The sequence below is a fragment of the Protopterus annectens genome, chromosome 6.part0, assembly GCF_019279795.1.
Source record: "Protopterus annectens isolate FY-2018-M chromosome 6.part0, PAN1.0, whole genome shotgun sequence".
Classification (NCBI taxonomy): domain Eukaryota; kingdom Metazoa; phylum Chordata; order Ceratodontiformes; family Protopteridae; genus Protopterus; species Protopterus annectens.
The window spans coordinates 1,487,823,234-1,487,848,265 of record NC_056737.1 but is presented as its reverse complement, the minus strand read 5'-3'; the positions used below and the strand labels follow the sequence as shown (position 1 = coordinate 1,487,848,265).

General features: G+C 38.9%; 1 protein-coding gene across 1 annotated transcript in view; it reads right to left on the bottom strand.

Moving 5' to 3' along the window:
• ARHGAP15 (Rho GTPase activating protein 15) overlaps nucleotides 1-25,032 on the bottom strand; it is a 3,416,769-nt gene that overhangs the window by 1,503,152 nt on the left and 1,888,585 nt on the right. The gene's annotated exons all lie outside the window — the stretch shown is intronic.

Below are 25,032 nucleotides of genomic sequence, written 5' to 3'. Positions count from 1 at the left end.
TAGTGCAGAATGGGTAAAAACCGAAACAAAAAGCAAACTAAGACAATTAATAAAACTAATAAATGCCGAAATCTGTAAGGACAACCTGATGAAGTCTCACTTTTTGAGATGAAAGCGCTCAAAAGGTTTTATAAAAGTGTTCTGTATATTGTTGACGTGCCTCAGATTATCTTTACAGATTTCAGCATTTATTAGTTTTAGTGGAGAATGGCACAAAATACACTGAACTGACCGATATAGCCAACATCCTGGCAGACATGTTCAGTGCAAACTTCACCCCCCTCTCACCCCCAAAAGGGCCCATAACTAAACCAGAAGAATGTAGTGCCCCTGAAATCACAGACACTCAGGTTAAAACAGCCCTCTCCAAAGCCAAAAACACAGCATCAATGGGACCGGAAGGTGTCCCAGGCTGCGTCCTACACGAGCTCAAAGATGAACTAACCCCTCACCTAAACACACTGTTTAAACTCAGCCTCTCCACAGGCTATGTGCCCAAAGAGTGGCGCACAGCAACAGTTATTCCGCTCCACAAAGGTGGAGCCACAATGGACCCCAGGAACTATCACCCTATAAGCCTGACTAGCTTGGTCTGCAAAGCTATGGAGCACATCATCATGGATCTCATTAACAGAGATATAGGAAACCTCCAAACACTGGACCCTACCCAGTTCAGCTTTGTAAAGGGCATATCATGCCTCCTAATCCTGGTGGACTTCTTTGAGACAGTTACCAAGGGTATAGACGAGAGAAAGGTGGTCCACACAGCCTGCCTAGACCTCGCAAAGGCCTTCAAAACCATTCCTCTCTCAGGTATTATAGACAAGCTCACCTGCCTGAACATAAACCCCTACATCATGAGATGGGTTGCCAACTGGCTCACAGACAGAACCCACATGGTAAGAGTTGTGGGAGCTAGGTCTGACTCTAAACTGGTTACAAGTGGCATTCCCTAGGGCTCAGTCCTAGGACCCCCTCCTGTTCGGCATATACTTCTCAGCAGTACAGGCAAGCACAGGAGGACTATGGCTGACCAAGTTCACAGACGACTGCAAACTAGGGGCGATAATTGACTCTCCAGCTAACACAGACATCCTCCAAAAGGGTCTCACTGAGAGAGATACCTGGAGTCAGAACCATGGCCTCAAGCTAAATGCCAAAAAGTGCATAGTCATCCCGTTTGGAAAAAACAAAATACACAAACTACCACATAGGTGGTAGCCCCCTAAATACGGAAGATGTAATAAGGGATCTGGGGGACCCAAGTAGATAATAACCTCTCCATTGATAATCACATTGCCAAAGTGGTTAGAAAATCGTTCTATGTGGCCCACCTAATCACAAAAGGGTTTGTATCCAGTATCGAAAGAGGTCATTGGGTCCCTCTACACATCACTCCTCAGACCCATAATGGAGTACCATGCCCCATTTGGGATGTACCTTACAAGACACCTGCAACAACTGGAAAGACCACAGAAGTTTCTCACCAAGAGGATCACTGGCCTCAAACAGATGCCCTATGCAGCTCGACTGAAGAAACTCCAGCTGATCTCTGCCTGACGTACAAGGCCATGTCCAACCCAGAATTGATGGACATGCTCCACATAAAGAAAACCTTATCCCCTCGAGCCACACGCTCCAGGGATCTAAACCTTGTCACAGCAATAAATAGGACATGCTGGAGGGAGAGATTCCTGTCGCAGAGACTTCCTATGCTCTGGAACAAGATTCCAATCTACATTAGGCAGAGCTCCTTGCTAACCCTCTTCAACAGAAACCTTGACGAGTGGATAGGAAACAGAAAGTTTACCCCAGGGATCACTTCAATGGCTCTGCTGGACAGAGGCACAGGGAACTAATCTAAGGGGGCAGTGAAAGCCAACACATTCCAGCTAGGCTTATAAATGCCTTCAGGCAGATAGCCTAATCCTACCTATGAACCTATGAACCTGTAAGTCTCCACTAAGAAGTATATACGATACTGAGTATAGTGACAGGGACTTTATTCCATCTGTGTAAGACATGTGCTGGAGTCCCTTGATCTTCTTTGTTAGAATCCTCTGAGATCTCTCCAATTGCTGCGGGTGCTTTGTGTGGTACATGCCAAAAGGGGTGTTATACCCAATTATGGGCCTGATTAGTTTTGAGTTTAGAGAATTTATAACCTCTTTTGCTCTAGAGGCAATGCCTTTGCTAATTAAGTGTGCTACATAGAAGGCCTTCCTTACTACAGTAGACACATGGTGGTCAAAGTTAATGTTGCAGTCTACTTGTGATCCCAGATCTCTTACCACTTCATATGTATATAGGGTATTATTGTTAATTTGATAGTGTGAAGGGACACTGTTTTTACCAAAGAGAATGATGATGCATTTCCTTGCATTTAGTTTGAGGCTGTGACTAAGACACCAGTCATTAGTCTGTGTAGGACCCTTCTGAAGTAAAATGACATAATTTGGGAATCGATAATTTCACCCAATTTGCAGTTGTCTGCAAACTTGGTCAGCCACAGCCCCTTAGTTTTGGCCTGAACATCTGAGAATTATATACCAAACATTAGGGAGCCCCACACTGACCCCTGCGGCAATCCACTGGTGACAGGTCTGGTGGTTGATGTGGAGTCACCCACTTTGGCAGTGTGTGACTGGTTTGTGAGCTAGTTGGTAACCCATCTTACAACAAAGAGGTTTACATTCATTTTGCTAAGTTTATGCCCGAGTGTGGGATTGTGCCGAAGGCCTTGGCCAAGTCAAGGTACACTGTGTGCATTGATTTGCCCTCTTCAGTAGTCTTGATCACATTTTCAAAGAAATCCACCAGGTTTAGCTAGCAGGATCTGCCCTTGATGAAGCCAAAATGGGTGTGATCCAGGGTTTGGAGGTCATCTATGTCTTTATTTATGAGGTCCATGATGATACATTCCATGGCCTTGCAGATGAGGCTGGTCAGACTTATGGGTCTCTAATTCTCCGGGTCTGTTGCTAAACCACTTTTATGGAGAAGAATAACTGTTACTGTTCTCCATTCAACAGGAACATAGTCTGTGGTTAGACAGTGATTGAATAGGGTACTTAATGGTGATGCTAGCTAATGTTTTAATTTGTTTAGAAGACAACCTGGGATGCCATCTGGTCCCATAGAGGCTGTGTTTTTTGCCTTAGACAAATCTTTAATGACCTGCTCTTTGGATATGTAGGGTAAGCGGGAAGTTGGGGGCAAGGTTTGTGATAAGTTTGGAGGGGACAAAGGAGGGAAATTCTCATCAAATTTGTCCTCCAGCAGGTTTGCTATCTCTGCAAGATCAGTGTAATACCTTTAGTCACTAATTTGGCACATGCCTGGGTTTTACCTTTTAGGCTGTGTATATAGCTGGAAAAGGCCTTGTGGTTATCCTTGGCTGTGATTGCTAAGTTTTTTCTCAAAGGAGCCCTTAGGGGATTTCTTATTTGCCTGTTGAGGCTGAGGAGAGTGCTTTTCCATTGTTGGGGCCTTGCCTTAGTTTTTCTAGATAGCAACTTGTTTGCATTTGTTGTAAAGTTTGTTGGTGCTGGATGCCCACCAAGGCAGCTTGTTTTTACTTGGGGCTCTGGCTTTGATTCTGTCTGGAACAGCTGAGTCTATACACTTATACAAGTGATTGTACAGTGCTTTAGTGTAAGCTTTGATGTAGGTACCGCTTCCATCTGGGGGTGGGGCCTGGAATGCAATTATACCTTTCCCTAGGAGGGTTTACCTTGGTGATGTTTTTTAGTCTGACTTCACCCTTTGGGAGTTCTGATGTTAGTGCCAGTTCAAAGGAGATTGATTTGTGGTCAGATTTAACTAATAATGGTCCAACAGTTGAGGTGGTACATCTGTTTGTCATGTTAGTGAGGACCAGATCTAGTATGTTTGTTCCTCTTGTTGGGGTTTGAACAATTTGTTCCATGGCATTTGAGTTAACAAAGTCAAGGATCATTTGTGCTAGTGAGCTAGGGCTTGAGTAGGTTTCCCAGCTGATGGTGGGATAATTGAAATTCCCCATGACCAGAGTGTTTAGCAATATTTGAAATTACTCCAGTTTGGTCAAGTAGGCCTCATGCGCATTATGAACCATGCATGGGAGATTTATGACTTGCTATGACTTGAATGGCTGTCTTACCCACAGTAATCTGAACTTGGCTTAACTCCATGGAGCTCCATGGAGTTGTCCTGTCTAACTAGGTTGGAGTTGAATATATCTCTAATATAGATAGAAACACCGCCTCCTTTGGTTCGCACATAATCATTTTATGGTCTGAAGGTGTGGAAAGCATTGTAGGCTTGCAAGGCTGGGATACTCTCTGAGGCCTTAAACCAGGTTTATGTGACTGCAGAGACATCCTCCAGTGATAGGAGTGCTTCCCGGGTTTGCAGGTTTTGGTTTAAGCTCCTAGCATTTAGCAACATAAACCTTATTTTGTCATGATTGGCAATTTTCATATTGTTTATTTTGTTTTTGAGACCTTGCCAAAAAAAGGCACCATATGGGAGGCAAGAAACTTTGTCAGCTGCTGAAAGTCTAGAGGTGCCAGGTGCAACCTCTCTCTGGCACCACTAGGCTTTTGAATGATCCCGTCTGTGCTATTTAGCAGAGAGTTGGATACCTTACACAAACAATACTAGAAAACTGTGACTATGAAGGCTATAGCTTCAAGGTTTATGCACAAGCTAGACACAGATATTGATGATTTAGCAAAATGTTATTTTGGATGTCCAATGTTCCATATGTCCAGCTGTAAGAAGCATTGCACCCACTGGGGTGGGCATTAGTTCTTTAGAAAGGATTCATCCTGATTTGCAGGACTGTTAGTAGTTTCAGTTTTACTTTGGATGCACAAATCAATTGATGAATTTGTAAGTGTGGAATCAACAACTTCAGTATTTGTAATGATTCACAATGAATATCAGTTCTGACCAAATAATCAGTACAGTTTAAGTATTGCACAAATCAAATGAGCATAACATATTTTACATCCATCCATTGCTCACCTGTAAGTGAATAAGTTGGAAAATGTATTCAAATCTTTAGAAATGAATCATACATGAAAGTTATGCAGAAAATATAGACCATTACAGAAATATAGCCAATACAACCATCAGTGCAGCACCAATTTCATAAAATGAAATGCGAGGTCAGGATTTTACCACCTGAAAAATGTCAATCTGATCTAATATATTTTACCAGCTATTAGACAGCTAAGCTGTAATGATGCACCTGATTATCAGCCAGGCACTGATAGCTTGGATGGATGACTTGCACAATACCAAAAAAGGCTGGAAATCTTTGGTTGTAATCCGGGAAGGCTGCAACCAAGCCATCCAGATGCAGATGACTGAATCAGAAATCCCATAAAGTCACTGAAAGAATAAACTCCTGCTGAATCTAATTCATCAGATGTGCAAATTGTATCTATGGCCTGCACATACATTGAACCACAGATATAATATCAGGAGAACTACCTCTCAACGGTCCAGATTTTTACAGAATATCCAGATTTTTGCCTTATATTTTTAGTCTGTTCCTCACAAAATTTGTGATTTTTCTGGCAAATCGTTGAGGATTGAAGCTACTAAATAATGACAGACATATGAGGTTCAGTCTTCATCCCCTTCAGAAAATGCATGTTTACAGTCAACATTTTATTCTGGCAACTTCCTAAATTTATAAGCGCAATATGTAAAATTTGTTCCTATATTTGGGCCTTTGTGCGCTCATAATTTTTCACTTTTTCTAGATTTCTTGGTCTAGGACGTTAATAGGTATGATCCTGATCACCTTAACAAATACACTCAGAGGGACTGAACTTCTGAAGGCAGAATAAAAATCATCATTTTGTACATTTCTTTTACTTAATACATAGTATGCAATATTTAATAAACTTACTTCTCCTTTGAGTATATGGAGAAGAAAAGAAAGCACTACAGATAAATGTTACTATGCAGACCCTTACATATGCTCATCTCCTGGAAAGTGCACTTGTCTGCTCAGTTCATATATTATTAATCACAAATAAAAATGTCATCATAGTCTGGAATGTCTTATTTATGATACGCTGTGCCTGTGTGACCTAAGTTTAACACAACAGTTACCTGTTGTCACACAAAGACCAAATCCTGGGACCAACCTTGTTAAATGGATGTTGAAATATGCAACAGAATTAGTACACAAGAAACTAAAGACAGCAGAAACAAACAACATTTGAAATGTTGGACTAATGTTCTAAAATATTGCTGTACAGATTTATTAAAAAAAAAAAAATCAAGCAGATTTTCTGGGAAGAAAACCCAGTAAATAGGCTGTACTAAGGTATGTAGTATCAATGTGATAATTTGCAAGAGATCCAAAGATAGCGGAATAGCACAACCTAAAATTATATGATGTAAGAAAACAATGATGAAATATATTGAGTTATCAGGCCAAGAGAAAGGCCTCATTAATGCCAAAGGAAATATACTTTATCGATCTTTTCATATTGCTAGGAGCACCACATGAAGGCTGTTGAAAGCACTTCTGGGCATCATTGTAAGAAAAAAAGGAAAACACAGTTCAGAAGAAGCGAATATAAATGCTGTAAGGTCTTCAAGTAGGGGCTGTATTAGGAAAGACTAGGAGAGGAGACTAGATGATCATTATAAGCTGAGTTAAGTACAAACTTGCAGTGTTAAAGATTATACTGCATTTTATTTTTTTTTTGTCTTTTTAATTGTTTCATTGAATATTGTGGTCTGTCTCTCTCTCTCTGTAGTTATTTATTTTTCTATTTAATTGTTTTATAGAATACTGTGGTCTCTCTCTAATGGGGGCTATTGTGTTTCACTTCATTGATATTCAGTGATAAATTCTTAGCCTAGAGGGTTTCTCTGTATTTATAAGTGTTAGTCACATATCTTTGAATTTATTACTGCTCAAAATCTGAGTTGTTTGGCTTTTGCTACATACCTACAATCAACTGCATTACTAGCTGAGATAAGTACAAATTTGCAGTGTTAAGGATTGTACTGCATTTTATTTTTCTGTCGATTTGTTTCATTGAATATTGTGGTCTGTGTCTCTCTGTAGTTATTTATTTTTCTATTTAATTGTTTCATAGAATACTGTAGTCTCTCTGTAGTGGGGGCTATTGTGTTTCACTTTATTTATATTCAGTGTTAAACTTTTAGCCTACAGGCTTTCTCTGTATTTATAAGTTCTCAAAAAACAAATAAGTGAAAAGATAGCAGATACTTCCTAAAACAGAAATTTATTAAACATTAAAAATGGTAAAGCGTTTTCATCTGCTCAATAGCAGACTTCACCAGACCACCATTTAATACAGAGAACCCTTTAAATACTAGTGTACACCAACAGTTACCACCCCCATCACAACTTCAAATAGAAATTATGTAAGCATACTGTTAGTACAAAAAATTGTTAAACATACATGATGCTAAAAATATATAATTTTTGACATATACATATAAAAATGAATGAATATAAAACCTATGCTTATTAAAAAGTGGAGTTAATTATTAATTAGAAGTTCATCTACTCAAAGCTTTTTACCTTAAAAGACTGTTAATGGCACATTGTTCATTAAGACCTGGTTTGTAGTATGATTATAATAATAATTGCCATCTTAATTCAGCTTTTTCTAAAATTAAATTCCAGGGTCCACCCCTTGGTTGCTCATAAATCTGCTGAATGGCACAAAATTTTAAATTATGATCAACACATGCCTGTGTATGCTTCGCTAAAGCATTAACTAAATTCCCCCTCCTTATGGCATACAAATGTTCATAAACCCTTTCTTTTAGCGTTCTTGTGGTTTTTCCTATATAATACGCAAAGCATTTTTTACAGTTAGCTATGTATACCACCCCTTTTGATTTGCAATTCTATTTCTGATGAATATAATATTTTTTTACTATTAATTTCAACCTGTTCACCTTGATACATATACTTCCAAAAAGTGCACATGCCACATGTTTTTATACCCCCAAATTTTTCTTTCCTGTAACATCGTTCAAAGAGATTTTTGATATTCCTACCCTTCCTTGCAATCATTTTAATACCATTCTGAAATGTATTGGTAATAATTGATTCCTCATCCAAAAGTCTCCAATTTTTAAAAATTATTGATTTAATTTCAAAAAAATGCATGCTAAATGTAGTTATAAAGGCATTAACATAATCAATTCTCATGTTTTGATTAGCCCTGTGCATTTCCACCAATAATCCATCTCTATTGAGAATAGGTACAAAATAACCATTTTATCTTTTTTGTTTCACTTCGAGAAACAATTCATTCAGCAAGTCCTCTTGGTAGCCCCTGCTCACAAACATGTTTATAAGATTCTTACACTCATCAAGAAATTCATTATGTAAACTAACCATCCTTGCTGCACGCACCAATTGGCCTTTTATAACCGCTCTTTTGTTAATAACATGATGGGAGCTTGTATAATGAAGAAAGCTATTCGAATAGATGGGTTTTCTGTGAATTTTTGATACAAACCTCTTGTTGACCTTGTTCTTTCTTAGATTCACATCCAAGTAATTACTCTCCTGTCCATCAACATTGTACATAAACCTCAAAAATTGAGTTGTATTATTGATATATTCCATAAAATCATCCACCTGCTGCTGCTCACCCCTCCATAAAATAAAAATATCATCCAAATATTGCAAATATAGGACAATATACTGTTCATATGCACTATTAAATATGTGCTTCTGTTCCCATTGGGCCATTACCAAGTTGGAAAAAATGGTCCCACAGGGTGAACCCATAGCAACTCCTACCTTTTGTAAATAATAATGATTGTTGAACATAATATAATTGTTGGTCAAAACCACTTCAAATAAATCAACATATAAGTTAATGTCAATTTGTGGTACTCCTTCTTCACACAGAAACTCTTCTATCATATTTACACGTTCCTGCTGGGGAATCACACAGAAAAGATCTTTTACATCTATCGTTAAAAATAGAACATCCTCTGCATATTCAATTGCATTAATAAGGCTGAGAAAATGCCAAGAATCTCTACAGATTTGCTTTTGACCACCCAAGTAACCTTTAAATTTACAATCTAAAAATTTGGCACATGCATAAGTTATGGAGTTGCACCCATCCACTATTGATCTTAGTGGTGGATTGTTTATATCTTTATGTATCTTAGGTGAGCCAAAAATACAAGGAATGGTAAGTGCAATAATGTGTAAATAATTATAGGTGTCAATGTCGATTCTATTTTCAAGAAACAAGTCATTAAGAAATACTTCAATTTTCTTATATGCTACATTAAGTGCATTTCTGCTAACTTCTTCATATGTGGCTGTGTTAAGCATTTGTGTTATTTTATCATTATAATACAAAAACATCCATTACCATCAGTCCATCCCCCTTATCTGGCTTCATGATTCTAATATTCTGTTACATTAAAAATACAAGTAATTCCCTTTCATTAGAACTCAATTTGTCCTTCAAAGGGACATGCTTATTGCTTAACAGATGTCTAATATCAATTTCAGTAGCCTTCTCATACATAATTAAAGCCGGATGTAACGGTGGATTAAAAGTACTGGCAGTATGCAATTGCATATCAGAATGGTTGTGATTTTCACCAAACATAATTCTAAAATTCAGTTTCCTAAGAAATAGTTTGAAATCCATGAGTACCATAGCTAAACATGCCTCAGAGGCAGGAACAAAAGTCAAACCTTTGCTTAAGAAATCAACCATCTACTGATCAAAAAACGTACAAGAAAAATTATAAATTTTAAAATCATGTGCCTCATTAAAAATAACCATAGACTTCATCTGAGATACCATTGGCACTATCAGTTTCAATAGAACTCAGTTAACCAGTACATTCAGTTAATAATTGTTCCTCGGGTATCATCCGCGTCCCCATTGCCCCCCCTGATTCCTTCTGGAAGGGGTATAAAAATCCTGATTTGGACCATTACAACGATTGTAACCATAATTATAGCTCCTATTCCTGATCCTTTCGGCCTGCCTTAAAGGTTGAAATTGTTGTTCATAGTCGTCATCGTTACGCAAATGACTTTCATTTTGTTGCTCATTTTCTTCAAACACTGCTCCATGCTGCTCAATATCCGAGTTGTTTGGCTTCTGCTACATACCTACAATCAACTGCATTAATAGCTGAGTTAAGTACAAACTTGCAGTGTTAAAGATTATACTGAATTTTATTTTTTGTCTATTTAATTGTTTCATTGAATATTGTGGTCTGTGTCTCTCTGTAGTTATTTATTTTTCTATTTAATTGTTTCATAGAATACTGTGGTGTCTTTATGTCTCTACAGTTAGTGGGGGCTATTGTGTTTCATTCCATTGATATTCAGTGTTAAACTCTTAGCCTAGAGGGTTTCTCTGTATTTATACGTGTTAGTCACATATCTTTTAATTTATTACTGCTCAATATCTGAGTTGTTTGGCTTCTGCTACATATCTACAATCAAATGCATTAATAGCTGAGTTAAGTACAAACTTGCAGTGTTAAAGATTATACTGCATTTAATTTTTTTGTCTATTTAATTGTTTCATTGAATATTGTGGTCTGTGTCTCTCTGTAGTTATTTATTTTTCTGTTTAATTGTTTCATAGAATACTGTGGTCTCTCTCTGTCTCTGCAGTTAGTTTCCCGCCCTCCTTGTTCTTGTTCTGGTATTAATCTTGGTGGCTTTGGAATTGCCTGCCCCTCCTGGAAATTTGTGTCTGAACACTCCTCCTGGGTCTATCTCATTTGCTTACTCAACCGAGTACAGTGAGATCATACTTTGACTTCAGACACTCCTACCAGTCCCAGCTGTACAGCTCTACCCCAGCTCTATTCCATTCTAGTGTCACTAGCTCATTCTACCTAATACAGAGAGAACATTTGTGAAGGGCAAGCCACTTAGGTCCTTAATTTTGAATTATCTTCTGTTTCTCCTTTCTCCCTTCCCACTTTCCAAAAAAAAAAACAAATTTCTAAGCTTGTTTCCTGCCTGTCCTTTAACTAGTCTAGTCCAGATACAGATTTGCTGTAACCAGGACTGTCTGTAAGCTTCTGAGCCCCCCAAAACCTTTCTGTGTTGAAGGGAAGCCTTCTAGCTTATCAGTGGGAGTGGTAATCACTAGGTAGCCTATCTACCACAAGAGTGGTTTCTTGCCCAGAAATTGTAGTTTATAGGCCATTTGGGCAGTTTTTCCATCTCTTTCAACTTTCTGGTTTAAAAGCCTGTGTTTGCACTTGTTTCCCACCTTTCCTGTAACTAGTCTAGTCCAGATACAGATTTGCTGTATCCAGGAATGTTTGTAAGCTTCTGAGCCCCCCAAGCCTTGGAAGTCTTCTAGCTTATAAGTGGGAGTGGTAAGCACTAGATAGCCTATCTACCAAAATAATGGTTTCTGGCCCAGAAATTGTAGTTTATTGGCCATTTGGGCAGTTTTTCCATCTCTTTCAACTTTCTGGTTTAACAGCCTGCGTTTGCACTTGTTTCCCACCTTTTCTGTAACTAGTCTAGTCCAGATACAGATTTGCTGTATCCAGGACAGCTTGTAAGCTTCTGAGCCCCTGCAAGCCTTTCTGTGTTGGGGGGATGCATTCTAGGTTATCAGTGGGAGTGGTAAGCACTATGTAGTGTATCTACCACAAGATCCAGGTACATATTCTTAGTTTTAGCACTTGAATTTGCTTATTCATACTCAGCACTTGTTCAGAACTTGTTGTTAGCACTAAATAAGCTACAAATTACGACAGCACTGAACCTTCCTCTTCACCTAGAGGAAAACAGTTTTTGTACTTACTTTCCTCACTTGCTTAGAGAAAAACATCTCTTATACTCACTTTCTTCACTTGTCTAGAGGAAATTAGTTTTTTATTCAGGCATGTCCAAGGGTCATCTCCCAGTGTTCTCTCCTGTCTATCTGATGAATCTGGGCATCTTGTGGCAATGTAGTAATTGCCTCATGTACACAGACAACGCTGTCCTCCTACCACCCACCATCACAATCTGTGAGAGATGCACTTATCTAGCCAAACTGGAGGTAAAGTTCTCTCCAACCAAGACTGAACTTGACAGTCAAGAAAAGAAGGTAAACACTTGCACCACACCACACTCATCACATAGTCCCACTAAACATACACCACCAAACTCCACACATAAAAACACAAAACATTAGCAGAGGCTCTCAATAATAATCTGCTCAAGCAACAGAGACCTCCAAAGCAGAAATGCAAGCAACCTCCACCCCCCAACACAACCCATATGACACATAGCCCACAGACTCAGTGTGCCAATAAACCACAGCCCATAAGGCAAAACAACGTACCCAACACACTAGTCATAGGTGACTCTATAGTCAGGCACACTGATGTGTTCCACTCACCAGGCTAAACAAGGAGGAGGTTACTGTCAGCTTCCTGTCTAGTGCCAGGATCCACCACATAACCCATGCACTCAGGTCACTCCACAACAAGTACAAATATGACTCTGTCATTGTCCATGTTGGTGTGAATGACCTGAGATGTACCTCCATGAACCACATGAAAAGAGACATGGAAGAGCTCTCCGATCTTGTAGCCCAAGCAGGTATGACCCTAGCCCTGAGTAGTATCCTGCCATCACCCAGAATGATACCACAGTACGAGGACAAAATGATTGACTTCAACAATTGGCTATACTTCTGGTGTCATTCTAAGGGGATCCGGTATCAGTCTGCCTGGGACGACATGGTCGACAGACCACGATGCTTTCCCAGAGATGACCTGCACCTGTCACCCCTGGGATTCCGGATAATGGCTAAGGGTCTTGCCGCCCCTATAGTGCCTTTTTTAGGCAAGGTTCAAATGACAAATTCACCACCATAACAGGAAGAGGCAAGCAAAAACTGAGGGTAATGCTACTCAATGCTAGAAGTCTAAATCTAAAAATGCACTCACTCAAGGCACTCCTTAAAATGGAGAACATCGATATCTGTGCAATGACTGAGACTTGGTTCAAGGCTCTAGAGAGCACCCCTGCATTACCAGGCTATAACTCATACCACACTTTTCAACCAGAACACCAAAGGCGGAGGTGTGTCCATATTCATTAAGGATATCCACACCTTCAGGCTAGTTGCGCAGCATAATGCATCCGAGGTTACCCAAGTACAACTAACTTTGGGCAAAACTGCAATCCAAATTGTAGCTTGCTACAGATCCCCCACCATGCCCCAGAATTCCCTCTCCTATTTTCTTGATATACTGGAAAATATTAAGGTTCAACCAAACACCCTAATAATGGGCAATTTCAACTACCCCACCATTAACTGGGAAAACTACTCATGTACCAACTCCTTCACTCTACGCTTTCTGGATTTCATAAAGTCCAATGCCCTGGATCAACTTATCAACACCCCCACCAGGGACAACAATATACTAGACTTAGTCATTACCAACATGAGTGACCAGTGTTCCACACCTGAAGTCAACTCCTCGTTGGTCATACCTGACCATAAACTAATCACCCTAGATATATGCATCCCGCCCCCACCCACCATTAAGGAAACCACCGTAAAAAAATTCTCCAAAGCCAACTTCATGCTTCTTAAGACAGAAGTGGTGAACTTCATGACACCAATGCAGATGGACAATACAGTTACGACTGCTGACTCCAACACAAATGTACTGTATAAGCACTTACACAAATGCATGGATCATGCTATCCCAACAGAACCAAGATGCTATTCTCCAAAAAAGGGAAGCCAATCTGTTGGTCCCCTGCCATAAACAAACTCTACAACAGAAGCAAGAAACGTTTGCAAAAGAGAGTAAAATCCCATGAGTGGAGGAGCTTCTTGGTCAGCCTCAGTAAGAAGCTGAGATCCCTTATAAGATCATCCAAAGCTAGCTACAAAAACAAAATTGCCACTGATTCTAAGTGCAACCACAAAGCATTCTATAGCTATGTCAGGAATCTCAATGGCAACACTCAGATCTGCTCTGAGTTACAGCACATTGGCACAAAAATTACAGAACCAACTGATATTGACAACATCCTGGCAGACAGGTTCAGTGCAAACTTTACCCCCCTTGTTGCCACCTAAAGGGCCCATATCTATACAGGAAGAATGCAGAGTCCCTGTAATCACATCTATGCAGGTAAAATCTGCACTCTCTAAAACCAAAAACACAGCATCCATGGGACTGGACAACATCCCAGGCTGCGTTTTACATGAACTTCAGAATGAACTGGCTCCCCACCTAAGCACCATGTTCAATCATAGTCTCACGTCAGACTTTGTGCCCACTGAATGGCACACAGCAACAGTTATCCCACTCCACAAAGGGGGAGCCACCACTGATCCTGGGAACTATCGCCCTATTAGCCTGACAAGCCTGGTCTGCTAGGCTATGGAAAGTATCATCATGGAACTCATAAACAAAGACATTGGTAACCTCCAAACTCTGGACCCCACCCAGTTTGGGTTTGTGAAAGGCAGCTCATGCCTTCTGAACCTGATCAACATTTTTGACGTAGTCACCAAAGTCGTAGACAAGGGTAATGTGGTTCACACAGCCTATCTTGACCTCACCAAGGCTTTCGACACCATCCCCCATTCTGGAATTATAGTTAAACTCACTAAACTAGATATAAATCCCTACATCACAAGATGGGTTGCAAACTGGCTCACTGAGAGAACCCACACTGTAAAAGTTGCAGACTCCAAATCTGACTTCCAACCAGTGACAAGTGGAGTACCAGAGTTCAGTCTTGGGACCTCTCCTGTTTGGTATCTACTTCTCTGAAGTACAGGCTAACACAGAAGGCCTCTGGCTAACAAAGTTTGCAGATGACTGCAAACTAGGAGCCCATAGTCGAGTCCCCAAATTATGTGGACATCCTACAGAAGGGCCGCAATGAGACAGATGCCTGGTGTCAGTGGCATGGCCTCAAGCTCAATGGCAAAAAGTGCGTTGTCATCCCCTTTGGTAAAAACTTTGTACCCATGAACTACCACATAAATGGCAGTCTACTTAACGCCAAATGTGTGATAAGAGACCTTGGGACCCAGGTGGACAGTAGTCTCTCCTTTGATAATCACATCGCCACAGTAGTCAGGAAATCCTTCTATGTGGCACACCTCATCACAAAAGGGTTCTCATCCAGGAAAAAGAGGTCATTGTTCCTCTCTACTCAGCACTCATTAGACCCATTATAGAGTACAACGCCCCTTTTGGAATGCACCTCACAAGACATCTACAGCAGCTGGAAAGGCCCCAGAAGTACCTCACAATGAGGATTACTGATCTCAAACAGATGCCCTACACTGACCGTTTCAAAAAACTCCAGCTTTACTCTGTAGCATATCACCTGCTCTGAGGAGATCTCTGCCTAACATATAAAGCTATGTTAATCCCAGAGCTGTTGGACATGCTACACCTAAAGAAATCACAATCCCTCTGAGCTACACGCTCTAGGGACCTAAACCTTGTCACCACAATAAACAGGACATGCTGGAGGGATAGATTCCTGTCCCAGAGACTTCCTATACTCTGGAACAAACTTCTCATCTATGTCAAGCAAAGTTCCTCATTAGCACTCTTCAAGAAAAATCTTGATGAGTGGATGAGAAATAGGAAATACACCCCGGGGATCACTTCTGTGGCTCTGCTCAATAGGGGTGCAGGAAAGTAACTATCTTGGGTGGCATAAGCCAGGGAACCTTGTTGGCTAGGCTTACTTAAGACCTTGGACTGATAGCCTAGTACCTACCTATGAACCTTTAACATTAATGATCTGAAGAAGAGTGGCAGTAGGGGAATCTGATGAAAATGATCTTGAGGTAACTGAATATCTAAGAGAGTATTGCTTAAAAATAGATGAAAACAGCAAAGATTTAAAATTGTCAAAAAAGTGATGAAAATACATTTGTGTAAGTTGAGCTTGCCATAACAGTAGATGTTTGAATGATCACTGTTGCAGTAGCATTAGCTATATGTGGTTATATCCTGCCAAGGATACAACAGCCAGCCAGCTTCCAAAGCTTCAGGACACCTTCCACACACCCTAACTGTCAAGAAGCTCAAGCTGAGCTGACTAAGTTTGGGCGTAAAGTCCTTCAGAGCTTTCCTGCTAGCAGAGAAGAGGAGGCAGAGTCCTGAAAGGACAGAGCTAGGAATAAAAAAATATAAATATTCAAACCCTGCCATAAAAACACACCAAAGAAAACAAGGGGGATGGAGGGAGGGAGTCGCTACTGCAGCAGTGATCATTTGAACATCTACTGTTATTTTAAGTTCAACTTACACGACTCTACTATGTTCTTCATATTGATGACTGTTGCAGTAGCCTTAGCTACACTGGTAGAGTACCATCGCTAACTATATTTGGGAGGTGGAAGTAAAACAGATGAGGATACCATGGAGAATGGTCCTAGCAAAGCATGATTTTGACCCAGGGAAGGAATCCAGCATATACTTCTTTGTAAAAGTATGTGCAGACGACCGAGTAGCAGCTTCTAGAATATTTCTAGAATATAAACCTTTCCAAAAAAGCTACAGAAGACCACAAGGTCCTTACAGAGTGGGCCCTGACCCTGTCTGGAATAGATTTGTCCTGGAGTATAAGAAAAGATAACAGCCTTAGACAACCATTTGGAAATTGTCTGTTTTGATACTGGTTGTCCCTTCTTCTTACCTTCATAAGAAATGTGCAATTGATCTCATTTAGTTCTGTCAGGATAGTACCTGAGTTGTCTGTTGACATCCAAGGTATGGAGTATCCTTTCTCATTCATTTTTTGGTTCAGGAAAGAAAACAGGGAGATGGATAGATAGTTAGACTTAAAGTAAACTCAGATACCACTTTAGGCATAAAAGAAGGATTAGTTCTCAAAGAAACACTATCCTAGTAGAAAATAAGGTAGGATCAATTCACCATAAGAGCTTGTAACTCATATAACCTTCTTGCAGAGGTTAGAACAATCAATAAAACTGTTTTCCATGTTAAGAACCTCAAGTCAACCAGACTAGCTGGTTCAAATGGAGCAAGTGTTATTTTCTCTAACACAAAATAAAGATCCCACGGAGGGGCCACCAGTTTATTTGAAGGCCTCTTATGCAAAACCCCTTTCAAGAACATTTTGATATGCAACTGCCTTGACAGAGGAGGATCCATGTGCAGACATGCTAAAATGGCTAATAAATTATCCTTGTTAGAGGAATAAGAAAGGCCATAGGACAGTAACTCACACAAATATTGCATAACCAGAGAACAACTAGTCCTGAATAGGTACTTGTTATGTTGCTGGCACCAACTAGAAAACCTTTTCCATTTGTTATAATATGACTTTCTAGTAGCAGGCTTTCTTGACTCCATTATTACCTGCTGCACATCCTCAGAAAACAAAGCCCTAAAAGGAATTAAGATCCTATCATCCAGGCAGTCAGTAGAAGATGACTGATGTCAGTGTGTATTAAACATGCCTGTTCTTGTGAGAGTAGCTCCATTCTGTGAGGAAGCTTGTGGTAACTGCCCCAGTCACTTTCAAAAGAAGACATAACCACATTTGCCTGGGCCAGAAGGGATTCACCAAAATGATCTTGGGGATTCTTTCTGAATCTTTAGACATAACCTGTATTATAGTGGAAAGGGTGGAAAGGCATACAGGAACATTCCTGTCCAAAGAAAAAAAAAAGGCATCTGTTTTCCAGGCCATCTTGCATGGAGTTCTGGAACAGAATTTTGCCAATTGATTGTTCATAGAGAAGGCAAAGAGATCTACTTGAGCAACTCCCCACAAATAGATCAAATCTTGGAAGACCCCTGGATCTAGTTACCATTCATGATGATCTAGCCTAGTCCTGATCAGTATGTTTTCCACACAATTTTGCTCTGACAAAATGTAGGATGCCTGTAGAGTGAAATTGTGCTGTAAAGCTATATGCGAAGCTAACATGGCTAGTCTGAAAAGGGTGTACAACCTAGTTCCTACTGTCTTGTTGATGTACCACATCACTGCGGTATTGTCTATAACTACTTGACGAGGTCCCAGGGACCAAAGATGGTTTAGAGACTTAAGTGCCTTGATCAGGACAAGCATCTCCTTGATATTTATGTACTTGTATCTGTCCTTGGTGTCCTACACTCCCTGCACTTTTATCTCTTCTGGAACTACTACGCAGGCAAAGTCAGAAGTGTGTGTGGTGACTGTCTGCTTTACAGCAGGGAGGGAAAAGGCGAGAATTTGATTTAAGGATATCTGTTGTCTCTGCCAAGTGATTTCCCTTCTGACAAACTACAGTGCTAGGATATGAAAAGATAAAGCATGTTGATGCTGGGACCAAATAAATTTCAGATACCACTGTATCTTTCTCATGTGGAGTCTTGCCCAATAATTGATGTCTTGAGACCCAAAATCCTGAGGTATTCCCTTGCAGTGACTAAATTCTAAGTGAAAAACCTTAGAAGAAGATCTAAATAAAGATCCATTTTTTGTTGTGGAAGAAAAGCTCTTTGAACTGAGTGTCCGGTTGACATCCCAGGAACACAATCCTGTGTGAGGAGTCAAGAAAGACGTTTGAATGTTCTCTTGGAATCCCAGCTTGTACAAGAGATCTCTCACTCAAAAGAGATAGAGAGAGGGAGAGTGAGATTCCTGGCATTTTGAAAAAGATTCTGCAAAAATCAGAAAGTCATCTAAACAGGGGAAAATATGGATACCCTGTAGTCTGCTATGAGCTATAACTGAAGCTAGAAACTTTGTGAACACTCTTGGTGCAGTAAATAGTGCAGTGAATAGTTCAAAGGGGAAGGCAGAGAACTGATAATGTGATCAAGGTATACAAAACCTTAAGAAATACCTGAAGTTTGGATAGATAGGAATGTTATGATAAGCACCTTTTAAGTCTAGTGTTATCAGGAAACTTGTAAGAGGAAGAAGAGGGAATAGGTTCTGAAGTGACATCATTCTGAATTTGGGCACTATCACATACAGGTTTAGGAAAAAAACAATCCAGAACTGATCTCCAAGCATTTTCTTTTTTTGGGACTAGGAACATCCTTGAATAAAACCCCTTTCCCACCTGGGAAGGGGGAACTGGTTCCATCACTCCTTAGGACAGCGTATGATCAAGAACAGGCAGAAACAAAACAATCTCATCTGCAGGATGAAGAATGACCACATGAAAATGAGGAATTTCCTCCCACAGCCATCTGTAACCCTGATGAATGATTTTAAGAACCCAGTTGTCAGAATCAATCTGTTGCCAAAGAGAAAAATGGAGACTCAGACTTTCTGGAAGACAAAGAGAGTGGAAGGAGGTCACAAGGTCTCTTGAATAGTCATTCAAACTTGTTGGAGTGTCCCTAGTTTTGAGAGGTGTGAGACTTCTTCTTGGAACCTCCTTGCCACTTCTTCTTAAGTGTTTGCTTGCTTGAATTATGTTGAGACTGTTCTCTTTTTCATCAAAATTGGATGAAGAGAAAGAAATTCCCTTGGACAATTTGGCTGAAAAATCTTAAGGATTCTCTGAAACAGCTTGCCCCTTTCATCACACCTTTTGATCACCTGTGCAGCAGAGGGGCCAAAGACTAAATCTCTGTCCAAGGGAGAATTAATTTAAAATCTCAATTTTAACATCATCTGGAATGTTCTGAGAATGTAGCCAAGCAAACCACCCTAAAACCATACCCGTGGCCATAACCCTGGAAAAAGTATCAGCAGAGTCATGCACACAATGCATACAATGAGTAGTGACCTGTGCAATAGAAGAAACTAAGTTATTTAAAGCAGAGTTTAATTCACAAGAAGAAACTTTAGATAAAACATTCCTCATACTTTCGCAATATGTCAGAAAAAAACTTGAATGTACAAGCCTGACATTTTAAAATTCTGAAATTCAAAGCTGTTAAATTATACACTTTTTTTCCCATACCTAGCAATAATTTCCCATCCTTATTTAAAGGAGTAAGATTGGAAGTAACTAAGTGCTTAGCAGCAGAGGAGTCCATTAAGGGTATAGCTGTTAGGTCAGAATAGTGTATAAAAATGTAAAAGCCCGAGGAACGTTATACATCCTATCTGCCTTTTAGGGACATTTGTCTGACTATCAGGAAATTTGCAGGTAGTAAGACACTAGTCCTCTAAAGCATAGAGGACAGGATAAAGACACATGTCCTCTAAAGCAGAGAGGACAGGATGAAGACACACACCCTCTAAAGTGGAGAGTACAGGATGAATGGGTGTAAGTTCTGGAAAATTCTTCTGTAATAACTCATAGCATTTATTGACGGACTAAAAAACCTCAGTGATATCCCATTGAAAACACTGGGACATTCTATCAATAGTCTCAGAGAAAGAGAACCCCCCCCCCCCCCCACAGGGAGAATCAGAAAGTGAGCTGTCTTCTGAGTCTGAATCAGAAATCTGAGGGCAAAACCTTGAAAACATCCTTGCATCTTCTTGTTCAGATTCAGAATCTTGAATCATTTCAGGAAAGGAAACATCCCTCCTTCTCTCACCAAAAACTACTCTACAAGAAAGATTAATAACCTGAATCAAACCCTGAGCTAGTTTCAGTAAATTACTACCCAAAGAAATTTGAGGAGGAGTAGATACATCTTAGTTTTCTCTTTATTTTGACATGAAAAATGGTGCTAACTGCATTACTAATGGCAGCCAATGCTTCCCTAGGGATGGGCATAGCATTCTGACATAACAGGGAAACCTTCCCTGTTCCCTTGCCCAGGACTGACAAGAGTGGTTCTCCCTTGCCCACTGGGGGGACCACAACAGTGACAGAGGACATTTTGTTCTATAACAATATAATAATGGTTATGAATGAAAATTTCTACTGTGATATAATTTATATAGATTTAACTTCAGCATTTGATAGGGTCATACACAAAACACTGATCAATAAATTAGAACAACTAGGTATTAATGTATTTTTGATAAGATGGGAAGCTACATGGCTTTCAAATAGGACAGGGCAAGTATCATATAGCAATTGGACTGGTGAAATTCTTGGTTACAGTCCGGGTGTCCCACAGGGCTCTGTCTCAGGCCTATACCTGTTTAGATTGTATCTTTCAGACCTATCTTTTTTCATCTGAGGTGTTCTATAGTCTGTATGCAGATGACTTGAAATTGGGTAAACTGATTACATGTGTTACAGATAGAGCATGTTTGCAAAACAACTTGACTAAATTGACCATTTGGGCATAAGACAATATGCTGATGAATCCATCAAAAACTAAGCATATGAGATTTGGAAGACATAAATTTAAAGGTGAACATTTATACAGTACACCGTGACTGAAACTGTAGTTTCATTTAAAGACCTAGTTATATGGGTAGATCAAGATTTGAGTTTTTCTAATCATATCAACCAACTGGTTAATGATAGTTATGAAACTATAGGTTTTATAAAAAGATTTATAAAGTCTAAGAAATCAGAAATGGTGGAGCCATTGTTTGTTACTTACATTACACCCAAACTTGAGTATGGAATAACAATATGGAAACCTTATAAGAAAACAAGCATGAGTAAACTGGAAAGAGTACAGCGGAAATATACCACAGGTATCCATGGATGTGAAAATTGAAGTTATTATGAAAGGCTAAAATATCTGAACTTGTACAATGTCTCTTACAGATATCTAAGAGGAGATCTTATTCAGGTATATAGGGCATTTAGTGACAACTACCTCTGGGAATGTTTGGGGTTAACAAAAAGTTCTAGACAATCATCAGACAACCTATGTAGGAGTATGCACTAATGGCAGAGGGACTGTATACTGAGAGGCATAATAAAGTGGCGAGACTGTTATATGGGAGATTGTGTAAACATTATGGTATCAAAGTGGCTGAAAAACACTGGAAACATGAGCCACAAAGTATCATAGAAAATTATGAAGTTTATATCATATTGGATCACCCAATATCAACAGTTCAAAAGATAGATGCTAAAAAAAACAGATATAGTGGTCCAAGAAATGAAGACAAAAGTAGCACTGATCATTGAAATTGCTACACCCAGTGACTACAGTGTCTTGTGTACAGAGAGACACAAAGTCATAAAATACCTGGATCTGCAGGCAGAAACGAGAGCCATGTGGAAGAAAGATACCCAGACAGTTCCAATAGTAGTAGGATCAACTGATCTTCTAAAAAAATTATTTATAATCATATTTAGATATGTTACCAATTCATGTAACACTGTACGAATTGCAGGAGGAGTCATAACTGGGCACATTGCGGGTGCTGTGAAAAGCACTTTTGGCTAACATCAAAGAGTAAAACAATATTAATTTCATGAACTTTAATCGTACTTTGACTTAGGAATGGGGGGTCCATTCCCATCATGGTATTAGAAACCCAAAAGGCTTGGAGAAATTAAAAAACAAGAGATTCTATAGGAATGAGAAGTGTACTGATTGATTCTCTGAGAGAGCAGCTGATGCATAGAACAGACTATGAAATTACATTAAAGCAAGTACTAGTTTAGATATTTTTAAGAGCAACCTGGCCAGGTATTATGTGAATAACTGTTTTGGTATATTGGCAGGCTAGAAGGGTATTTTCAATAAAACCTCCGTTTGATACATTAATCACTGGATTCATTACTTAACTAGGATCTTTTAAAGTAGGTGTGAGTGTGGGCACATAAAGTGGCTCAAACAGTCATTATCTAATGCTAAGATGCTAAGGTTCATATTCATTTCTATGGTTGTTTCCCAGATACACACATAAACACACACACACACACACACACACACACACACACACACACACACACACACACACACACACACACACACACACACACATATCTATTAATACAGGGGAAACTCTACCATCCGTAACATATGCTATGTTATCAGATAGACCTATACGGTTATTTCCATTCACCTAATTCTACATCTGGTTTATGTACTTCTATCATGACTTAGGTTAATATATATGTTTTTTTCTGTTAAAACAATGCATTTACCAAGTGTGCTGTATGTTAGGTTTCCTGTAATGCTGTTCATATCCTGTGTGTGTTTTAGATGTTAAATTATGAAATATCTGATATTGAAATAGAATTTAGACAACTGCTTGCTACATATATTATTTTGCAGAATAATTGATTTATGATTCTTTTGTTCCTGAGGCAATAAACAAAATAGCCTTGATATTCTAAGTAAAAAAGTACGAGATATGTTTTGGAAATATCCTTGCTTCACTCTTCTGATATGTACTATAACCATAAAAGATGTACATGATATTCAGTTTACATATTTCTCTAAAGTATTAATAACATCATATAAATGATGTATCATTCATTCTCATTAGAATTCTTTTTGAATAATAAAATAATGCATTGTCCTAAAGTTAAGTTTCTCTGCTGTTTCATGTAATAAATGACCTAGAAAATGCACGTGAATTGCTTTGTACAGGAGAGACCTAGCAAGAATAGGAGAACCTGTCAAATGCAAAATATTTGTCTCTTTTAAGCATTACCTCTGTCTAATAAGAGCTGAATTTGGCTTGATGCACTTATTTTCCTGGCTTGGAAAGTTGTGTGAATATATAATGCAGCACAAAAAGGCAGAGAGAAAAAATCTGTTAATTAAAGTGTTTTTACATGTAACAAATATGAGACAATTATCTAATTGCAAATGTCTTCTGCAGGAAACATGTCTCATTTTAAAACTAACACCAGATATCACAGAGAAATGCTGCTTGCAATATTTAAAGCCCTTCCAGTTGTCAAAAAGCTAACCAGTGAAAAACATTCATTGAAATAAGTAGGTAAGGATGGAATGTTTGACATTTGACAGATAATGTGAAAATGTTCGCATAACTAACTACCTAGTATAATTTTTTTTCAGCTGCGGCAAGATAGTTTAAGCAATATCTTCTGAGCTTTAAAAATTATAATGTATGGCATTTATTAAACTTCTCTCCAGCAAATATGAATGTCAACAAGAATAAATATTTTCTTCACATTTAATAATAGTTGTACTATAATTCAGTGTTTGGAACATCATTTGTTTACCTATTCTGAGCAGATTTATTCATACACAACATACAGCTTTAAAATATCTTACCATTTTTATGCAGATTTCAGCTTTAAGTGGTAGATGGATGATGTATGATCTTATTAAGTGAGACATAACCATGTATACAATAATGTCAAAGGTACAGTAAGTAAGCATGCCTGACAAAAATCTGTTGATCTTCAACATGAAAAAGTAAATTATGCGTGCATTATGCCAGTTTATAAAGGTATTATGTTGGACTCAAAATCAATGTGCCTGCAAAAAGGTGAACTTATTAAACACATCTGGTAAACCAGTTTAAGTGTTGTCAGTAATAAATAGGCTAGGAAGTTGTATGTCACACTGACTGCTTTTACAATGTAACATTGTGTAGTAAATGTTTTATGTCATTCTTTTTATTCCTTATATAGAGCAGATCATTTTTGTTCTGTTTCTAGCTGTGAAATGGTTTGCATCAAATGCCTGGTACAGTACAGATATTTATATTTAATGTGTATGTTTTTATGCTTTGTGTAATAATCCTTCAAAATACAGATTTTCAGTACTGGGCAATAGGCAAAAGAAGGTCTATAACAGGCTTGACAAACTTGTAAAGCCAGTTTAGTGGGAAAATAATTTATTGATTCAGATAAATGATGTTATGTGTTCATCCTGAGGCCATGTAGTAGAAAGCTTAGTGAATATGTGATCTATGTATCTAGATGTTCAAAATATTAACCTTTTAAAGAAGATATCTCTCCATAAACTAATGAGTGATTCAGAGAAGCTGAGAGAGAACTTTCTTATATAAATCAAAAATTCTGAGGCTGGGAATGTAAATGCTGGACTTTTACATAATTCTAAATCTATAAAGTTTAAATTGATGTTTGAGTACTGAGATAATGAATTTTCTAAGTAGGTCTGCTTAAATTACTTATAATTCCCCAATTCATGGGCACAGCTTGCCTTACCCCCACCCCCACCATACACATACCATGCACTTCT